This window comes from Talpa occidentalis, unplaced genomic scaffold (genome assembly GCF_014898055.3).
Source record: "Talpa occidentalis isolate TD23 unplaced genomic scaffold, MPIMG_talOcc4v2.1 talOcc4.2, whole genome shotgun sequence".
Lineage (NCBI taxonomy): Eukaryota > Metazoa > Chordata > Mammalia > Eulipotyphla > Talpidae > Talpa > Talpa occidentalis.
This window is the reverse complement of record NW_023602073.1, coordinates 92,477,123-92,486,666: the sequence shown is the minus strand read 5'-3', so window position 1 is coordinate 92,486,666 and position 9,544 is coordinate 92,477,123.

Sequence of the window (9,544 nt, the reverse complement as noted above, 5' to 3'; positions counted from 1 at the left end):
TGAGATGGAGGAGCAGTCTTATAGGACTGAGCCCTTATCTGTGGAATCTGACGCTATCTCTGGGTAGATAGTGTCACAACTAAGTTGAATTATAGGATACCCAACTGGCTTACAAAGATTGCTTGTTGGATGTGTAGGGAACACCCCTTCCTCCATGGAATTAGGCCCTCAGAGTCCTTTAACTTCCTAAAATTTGCTTGAATAATATAATTGCTCTTTGCTTATTAGTTGGCATCTTTTAAGTTCAATATGGTTTGCTATTATCAAAATGTTTAAAAGCACAAAATACACAGCATTGACTTTTTTCTGATTAAAAATATGTGCATATTCAATAATTTATATACTTGTAATATGTAAGACAATTTTACCAATTAAAATAAGCTCGTCAGTTTTTAAAATTTTTAATTTAAAGTAAATAACTGCGTAGCTACTTAACAGTTTTAATTTTTTTAAGTTGAAATCTCCTTAAATTTATATACAGTGTTATAACATTTAAGAGAAATGAATTCTTATATTTTTAAGTTTAAATTATTAGATGTATGAGTCAGTCTTGGGAAAGTTTTATTTGTTAAGTCAGATAATAGAGCTTCTCTCAACAAAACAATCAAATGTATTAAATGTGCATATGCCCTTATTTAAAGGAATTTTATTAACTGAATTTGTAAATGGAGCAAACATTCACTGTTACTTAGAAGTTACTGCTTAACATTTACTAGACTTATAAATAAAATAATAGATTGCAAACTAAACTTAAATTAAGGAAAAATTAGGCTTTTGAATTCTAACTTTAATAACTAAAACAATAATTTCAAAGCTAAGCCTTGCAATAGTTGTTCAGTACACAAAACACATTTTAAGAAAATGAAGAAAATTTCATATAGCGAGGAGAAATTGGGATGAGGCCACCAAAACCTGGTGGTTTAATATTGGGGTGAGCCTGGGGGTGCCATGGTGAAAGAATTCACCAGAGTCAGAGTGAAGAACAGAAAAGGCGGATTTTTTTAAATATCCTTCAAGGGAGCAGGGGGTGACACAGGAGAGGTCTGTTGGTGAAGAAGGATTTGAGACTCTCTTTTATGTAGTGTTTTCAAGAGCTTTCTTGACTTGGGGTTCCAGTTTGCATCAGTTGTCTGGTGGGATGTCTAGTTCTGGGCGCTAGTCCTGGCCCTGCTTGTTCACTCCTGTAGCTGGGCTAGTTTTTCTGGTCTTGGTGGTCAGGCTTAAGGCCTGGTTCCCTTGGCAACCTTATTGCTTCCCTTACCTATTCAAGCCTTCCAAACTTGCCAGGCAAGGAGTGGGGGCTTTGATTTTAACCTTATAAAATGATACCCTTCCATTTCACATTTAATAGTTAATGAAGTTCATACTGACTTAGTCAAATGTTGAGTTGTTTAACCCTGCCTCAAAGAAAAAAATGCGTATTTTGGAATCTAATCAATGCAAATTACATATCTACCTTAAAAAACAATCCTTCATCCTTCCCAAATGGTAAAATGGGCTGCTTGGCTGTGATCTGTATAGCAGCCTGGTAGCTGTTATTGTTGGGTCATGCATATCAAAAGGATTGTAGTGAAGAGAGTCTAGGAGGTTTTGAAACTTGAACCTGGTGGTTGCACTCTCCCCCATCCTCTGCTTTAGCCTAGTCAGTGCCCCCTGAGGGAGAAATAAATGGTTTGTGTGCCTGTAGCTGTGTGTCTGAGAATTCACAAATTAATTTGCTCCTCCCAAACAAATCAATGATATAAATGTATCTACCCATATTCTAACTTGGGTAGATGGAGATATTTCCACAGCGTTGTATGTAAAGGAACAAAATAGCAAGCAGTGAACTTTACCCTTTACCCTGAGACTGTGCTTTTAATTGTGCTGATTCCTTGAACACAGCAGTAAGTGTAGGGGAGAGTTAGTTCTGTGGTTTTGGCTGGTATTCTAAAAGGATAGGTGGCCAAATTAGGTAGCTGGGGTTCTAGGTCTCCTGAAATGTCATCTTTGGTTGTTTATATATAACCTAAACAAATAGTTGTGATATTATCTGTTTTGTCTACCTAATCTATTTTTAATGACAGGATGGAGAAAGTAAAGACTTCTCCCAAGTGCTGTGTATGTCCTGGAAATACTTTTCTCTAAAAAGTCATTTAGGGTTGATGCAACTACTTCATTCTATTAAAAACTATTCCCTTTGGAAGGAGAAACAAACAAAAAAGGAAACATTTTAATTATATGCACAAAATTTTGCATTTATCATTTCTCTTGACAATAGTATCTCTTATGAATGACTTAATTTAAACCACAGGAAAATTTGCTGGACTTTTTCATATTTTTAATAATAAGCATTATCGAACACATCTTGTGGCTCATTCATCTCATTATTTCTGAACCAAAATTATGGTGTGGATAATACAAATCAATTCTACTTTTGGTCCACCTTACAGCCAAATACTTTTTATATATAGTTATATGTTGATTTGCTCAGCTTTTGCATGCCTTCTTCAGCATGATTGTTGGGTAGCAAATCCTGCGAAGCACAATGTGAGAAAGCAAGAATAGTGGCTCCTATCCTTAAGGAACTTTAATTCTGAAAATCACAGAACCAAGTCCTCAGAATTGAAAATCCCCAATTGCAATCTCAAATTATCTATTATTCTGTATGGTTGACTTGCATGGTAGAGTAAAAATATTTGATTCCTACTCTAAATTTGGGACCTACTCTAAATTTGGAATAATTTACTAGATTAACCTTGGGAACTTGATCTTAAACAATTTAATTCACCAAATTAGGTCTAAGAACATTCAAAAGACACAGCAGAACAAAATTAAAAAGTCCCCAACAGGAAAAAGAAGTTTCTACTTTTTCATAAGAATTTCCATGTTGCCAGAAGCCATTTGCAATAAACGACTCCAACTATCAAGAATCTATGCACTGGGCCTCCCCTGGTGGCTCAGCGGTTGAGCATGGGCTGCAAAGCTGCCCGCATCCTCTGCAGCGCCGGTTCGTTTCCCGGCCTCCGGCGAGGGTCCCACATGGCGCGCAGACCTCTCCTGCCTCGCCCGCTGCTTTCCTCAGCAGTATATATCGTCGGTCTGCTTATTCTGTTCCCTGCTCTGGCTCTGGTGAATTCTCTCACCCTCCCGTGCTTCTGACTGTACCCAGTGCTTGTATAAATAAATAAGTAAATCTTTAAAAAAAAAAAAATCTATGCACTTATGCTATTTCACTTACAGAAAATTATTATGGTTTATGCTTCAAAAATATCCTTTCCAGAATTATTTAACAAAGAAAATCATTCTGCATTTATGCCCATGTTCTGGGAAACATGAAAGTACTATAGAATAGGATGACAATAATCTGAGAAAACAATTGTAAAAATTAGACAGTGGCGATTCACCATGATTTACAAATTAGATTTTACTGTATAAGGTAATGTTTGTTTTTTTTTTATTTTTGAGGTGACACTGGTTTATAAGATTATATATATTTTAGGTATATAGCTTTATACATTCATACCTGTATATACTACATAGTGATCACCCCAAGAGTTGTTTTCCATCTGAAACAGATGTGGGTGAGAGAACCACAATGGCAGAGATTAACAATGGGGAGAGATTAACGGTGGCAGCTTTGATTTTGATTTTGCTCTTTTCCTTCCAGACTTGCCTGGCCCCTTCTGCCCCTTTCCTATGGGTCCTCACCAGAAGGTGCCTTAGACTTGTGGCAAGCTTTTGGGCCTCATTGGCCCTGCTTTGGGCCAACCCTGCTTGGCTGGACATTTACCCATAAGAGGATGGGCTCAGGATTGCTGTATAGACCTGTCAAAAACCTATTTGCTATTTTACTTCTTTGACTACTTGGAATTTGAGATTTGGGACTGCTAAGAATTAGCAGCAGACTAGAACCAATATCCAGTATTTACTAGAAGTCTGACAATGTCTATTATTCCAATGATATGTCACCCTGGTAATTAGGGAGATTCCTTATATCAGCCTCTGGGAGTGTAACTGAGTTCTCCATGAAGCAGACTCTCCCTTCCATTCATTCAGGTATTCTGAGTCTGTACACTCATTCAGGTCTAGGAATTGAGGAAGGTCATGATTTTCTACTGTGGTGATACAGAATAGGTTTCAAGTCACTAGGCTTAGAGTGCTTGCCACTTATTAATGGTAAGTAAGATTTGAATATTCAAATCTTAAGATGTAGCCATCTCAATCATAGCAACTCCATAACCATTGAATGACTTCCAAAGCTCTGCTGAAACACTTTGAATCAGTTCTATAATAGTAAGTAAACGATTACTATTACCTACTAAGAAGCCATACACACTTTGTTTCTGGTAGTTAATTATTGCTGATATCACTGAAGAAGGGATCCAATTTCACTCCCAGAATTCAAGTAGATTTTTTAACTGTCAGCATCTGCCACTTGTCATCATGACCTATAGAGGAGGGTCATTACAGACCCTTTCAGAGATGCCAGTACCCCCTTCACTAATGTATTTTTAAAGTCTTGATGAAAGGAATGTCTGCTGGACCAGCTAGAGAACAGAGTAAGGGGTGGGTGACCAGGTCGCATTTAATAAATCTCCAGCATTCTTGCCTCCCTATGCCTATGGTTTTCTTCCTCCATAGTTTATCAAAGACGTGCTAGCATCTCACTCTTTATTTATTTAACATAGGCCATCATTGATTCTAGGTTTCAGTCAACCACCCAGCCAAGCAATCTGTTAAAGACTCCATCTGAAAGCAGTGAAAGGTGGTGTGAGGTCTTGGGGACAATCAGCTTTCCCCTGCAAGAAAATTATTCCAGTGGGAATCATTAATATTATTTAGACAAGAGGAGACTAATATCTTTAGACAGGAGAGGAAAGGCTCTCCTGGTGGGAAGGAATGTTGGTGGGATTTGATGATTCAAATCACAGAGCTTCACCCAAATATCCCAAAACAAGTCCGTAGGATTCCACTATATCTGGATTAATGTTCCAAACTTTAAGAGGCACAGCAAGACTGTACATTCATAAGTGCTGTACTTGGTCATCTTTGCTGTAATTATAGAAGCTGTCTTGTTTTCCCATTTGTGCTCTAAGTTGTAAATTTAAATAGCCAAGCTTATCTTTTTATATTCCTATCCTACAGTGCAGTCATAAATAGCCAGTCCACTCCACAGTTCTACATTTTATTTCGTCTATAATCTATTAAAATGTTATGTGGTGTTTCAAGTCCTTAACATCTTTAATAACTTGACTCTGACCCCTACTGATGAAAGGTTTTTAATGTAAGAGTTTTATAACACACAGAGAAAATACACAAATCATAAAGGAACATCTTGGTGTGTTTTTACAAAATGAACATACTTTTGTTATGAACACCCAGTTTAAGAAATAGGACATTATCAAAACATCAGAAGCCGCCCCCCCATACCTTCTTTTAGTCAATGCAAAAATAAAAACTATCCTGATTTTTAACTTATAGATTAGATTTACCTATTTTAAAACTCTACATAAGTATGCATATTTGAAAAATCACCTTATATTCCTAGATAAACCCCGGTTTGACTTGCTACTTTTTATTTATGAATTTTTGTATATGTGTTAATGAGAAGGATTGGTTTATATATTTTATTATCCTTCTAAAGTTTTGCATCAGGGTTATGCTGAATTTAAAAAATGAATTGGAAAATATTCCCCTTCTCTGGAAGAATTTGGATCAGTTTAGTGTTATTTCTTCCAGAAATACTTGGAAAAGTTCTCTAATGAAGAAATTTGATCCTGGAGTTTTCTTAGTGAGATGTTTCAAAAATAGATTCAGTAAATTTAAGAGATACAAAGTTTACTAGTTTCCTGTGCCTGCACAAAAAATTACAGTAAACTTGATGGTTTAAAACTACAGAAATTTATACTCTGACAGGTTTGGAGACTAGAAAATTCAAAATCAATACGTCATTATGACCACATTTCCTCCAAAGACTCTTGCAGCCAACTCATTCTTGACTTAGCCATGGGGTTTAAGAGTCACATGGATAATCTTGGGTGATCACATATTGAGATCCTAAATTTAATTATACCTATAGATCCCTTTGCCAAGTGAAGTTGTTGTGCTCATGTTTCTGTTGGATATATCTTTGGGGGTGGGGCACAATTCAATCCACTGTTTAGGGTTGTTCAGATTTCCTGTTTATTCTTATAATTTTACTGATGTGTTTCTCTTTTCAGAGTAAGTTATGACTTTCAAAAAAATTTCATTTTTTCTAAGACGTCAATATAAAGGCTTGAATTATTATCTTTTTAGTGTTTATAAACTCCGTATTGATATTACCTTCTTATTCTTAAAATTGGTAATTTGTGTTTCTTTTTTTTATCCTCTAGTCTTGTTAGGGTGTTTATCAATTTTTTAAACCTTTAAAAAACCAATTGTTGCCTTTATTGATTCTCTTGTCTGAATTTAATTTGTTCAATTTAGTGATTAGCAAATTAAATTCTAGTAGAGTTAGAATTAATTAATTCCACAAAGTCTGAAATATAGGTGATCCCATTAGTTTGCTTTTAACTTGTCCATGAAATTTTAGAATATACAGGATAATAATTATATTGTGTGTTTATTTAAAAAAAGGAAGATGAAAACCTTTGGGTTTACATTGAATTATATTCAAGGAGACTTCTTAAAAAAAGGATATCCTTGATGATGATGAAAATGTTTATGGGTCAATTTGAATATAATAATAATTAATATAACTCTAATATCATCTTATTTAGCTTAGTCTTGATTTATATCAACTGTGCCATCATTAAACAAAAATGCATCCATGGAATAAATTAAATGCTCAATGACATGTGAGTGTATAAATATGTGATATAAATATGTGACACACACACACGTGCACACACACATATGTGCAATGGAATACTACTCAGCTATGAAAAAGATAAAATCTTGCTATTTATGTCAACATGAATGGAACTATAGGGAGTTAATCTAAGTATAATAAGTCAGAAGGAGAAAAATACTGGATGATTTCGCACATGTGAAATATAGAAAAACAAAACAAAGGAACAGATAAAACTAAACCAAACAAACCTTAGAAATGTGTTTGCAGAATTGAGACTAACAGAGTATAGGGATGAAACACAAAGGGGAAAGGACACTCAGTGGTAAGTTGGTGGATGTTTGCGGCTGTTTTGGTGTGGGCATGTTGTCAATCTTTACCCTAAATCATATACAGTGTTGTAAACCAATGTAACCTCAATAAAAATGTTACAAAAAACAAATAGATCTGAGGACAGCTATGGCTCATGGTAGCCTTTGGGTGTTCTACCCCTATTTGGTTTTATTTAACCCTCCCTGTACTGCAATAAACAATTCATTTTTTTAAATGTTTTTGAATATAAAAATGCATTCAAATGTCCTCCATCAATATGAGATTCAGAAAAAGAAACAATATTTCCTTTCAAAATAATTCAAAAGACATTGATGTCCTTCTTTGCCCAGATCTCTGGAATACACTTTTATTATCCCCTCTCTTCTGTTCTCTGTAGCCTTGCTTTCATTTCTCTGCCATACAAAACACGTAATTTTTTTTTATAGAGGCATGTTTTATTTATTTATTTGTTTGTTTGTTTGTTTTGTTTATACATGCACTGGGTATAGTCAGAAGCGCAGGAGGGTGAGAGAATTCACCAGAGCCAGAGCCGGGAGCAGAGCAGGCAGAAGGACCGAAGTACACTGCTGAGGGGAGCAGCGGGCCGCAGGAGAGGTCTGCACGCCATGTGGGACCCTCCTCTGGTGGCCGGGGAGCAGCCGGGGATTGAACCGGCGCCGCAGAGGCCGCAGGCAGCTTCGCAACCCAGTGCTCAACCACTGTGCCACTGGGGAGGCCCAAAACACATAAATTTTTTAATGAAATTTTAACCTCCTTTTGTTATAGCTCTAGTCTCTGTTTTCCTCCTTAATCAAGTATTTCAAAGAATAATATACCAATAATAAGTATATCCTTATTTTCTAAATAGTATTTAATCTTGGACTCTATCTTAACCCTCTTATTCCTGTTTTTAATATTTTCTATTTGTTTTATATGAGGCAGTGTATTCAGTTCTTATTTAATCTCTAACCTATCAACATTCATGTCACCATTCCTTCCTCCCTGAAACTTGCTTTCCTAATATCTACTTCTCCGTATTGCTTTTTCTCCTACCTCTTTGTTTGATGTTACTCTTCTTTGCTAATTCTTCTTTATGTTAATTACTTAACTGTAAGTATCCACCAAGGCATATCTTTAACATTTTTCTTTTCTTAATCTCTGTCTATTCCTAGATGACCTCATTCATCCTCTTGCCTTTAGTTTTTGCCTTTTTCATGATAAACACCCTGAATTGTGCTTCTAACATAGAACTTATCTGAAAATATAAGTTTCTACTAAAAATTTCCACCCGAATGTGCTATGAGCAGTCAAATTCATCATGTCCCGCCCCCCAACTATTTTGCCAAAATTTCTTTAAACCTATTGTTAATTAAACACCTATCCAGTCTCTCAAGCCTGAAAGTCGAAGATATTTTGAATATTTACTTTTTCTCTCTTTGATCATATCCAAGAAAGTGTCAAGTCTTATCTATCTGATCTGTTACATAGCTCTTGATTTAGTTCTTCTGGCCACTTTCATTGCCTCTTTTAGTTCTGTATCTTCCCATTTCTTCCATACACTTTTGTGTTAATTTTCTGAGCTTCCTCTCTCTAATCTTCTGTTTTTCCATTCTTTGACTACTACAATCTGTCTACTATTCAACCAAGATGTCTCCAGCTTTCTCCACTATGTTGCTTGGATCTCTCTTTTTTTTGGTCCTGCTTCATCTTACTCTACTCTCCCAAGTTTGTCCATCTGATAGATTCCTATCTGTACTTTATAACTACTAGGAAGCCATTGCTGACAGTCAATCAGCAATTCCTTTGTCTACCTATTTATCATCTGTATACTTTATTACTGCTACCACAGTGGCTAGTAATTGCTTATTTACATTCTGCCTCAGACCAAATATAAATGAACAATGAGAACAGGAGCCATGGCTTATATATTTTCTAGTATCTATCCCAGTTATTGGCATTAATGGATAATCTAAAATATTCTTGAACGGAATTAGTTTTTTTCCATTAGATCACTAACAAGATCATGGCATTTCATTAATGTAGCACAGATCTAGTTGACCGACTAATACACAAAAATCTCATTAACCTGTGGTATATGCACCAATTGTGCTGACTTCTGAAGATACAGGGTAATGGAGAAATCCCAGTCCTTGCCCACATGAAGCATAGAGCCTCTGAGTTCCCAGTGTCTTCCTTTTACCCTGCTGAGACCGAGGCTCCCTGCTCTGCAGGTTAGCCTGCTTTCTCTCTTCCCTGTTTCTTGTGGTTTGTTTGAGTTCTGTGCTAATCTAAATTCCTCACGAACACCTTCCATCACCTGCTCACTGATCCATGACCTGTTCTTTTGACTGAATTGCATTTTAAAGGTCCCTCGTTTGACTTTGCTGGTCCTAATGCTGACTGCCGTGAAATGACCTC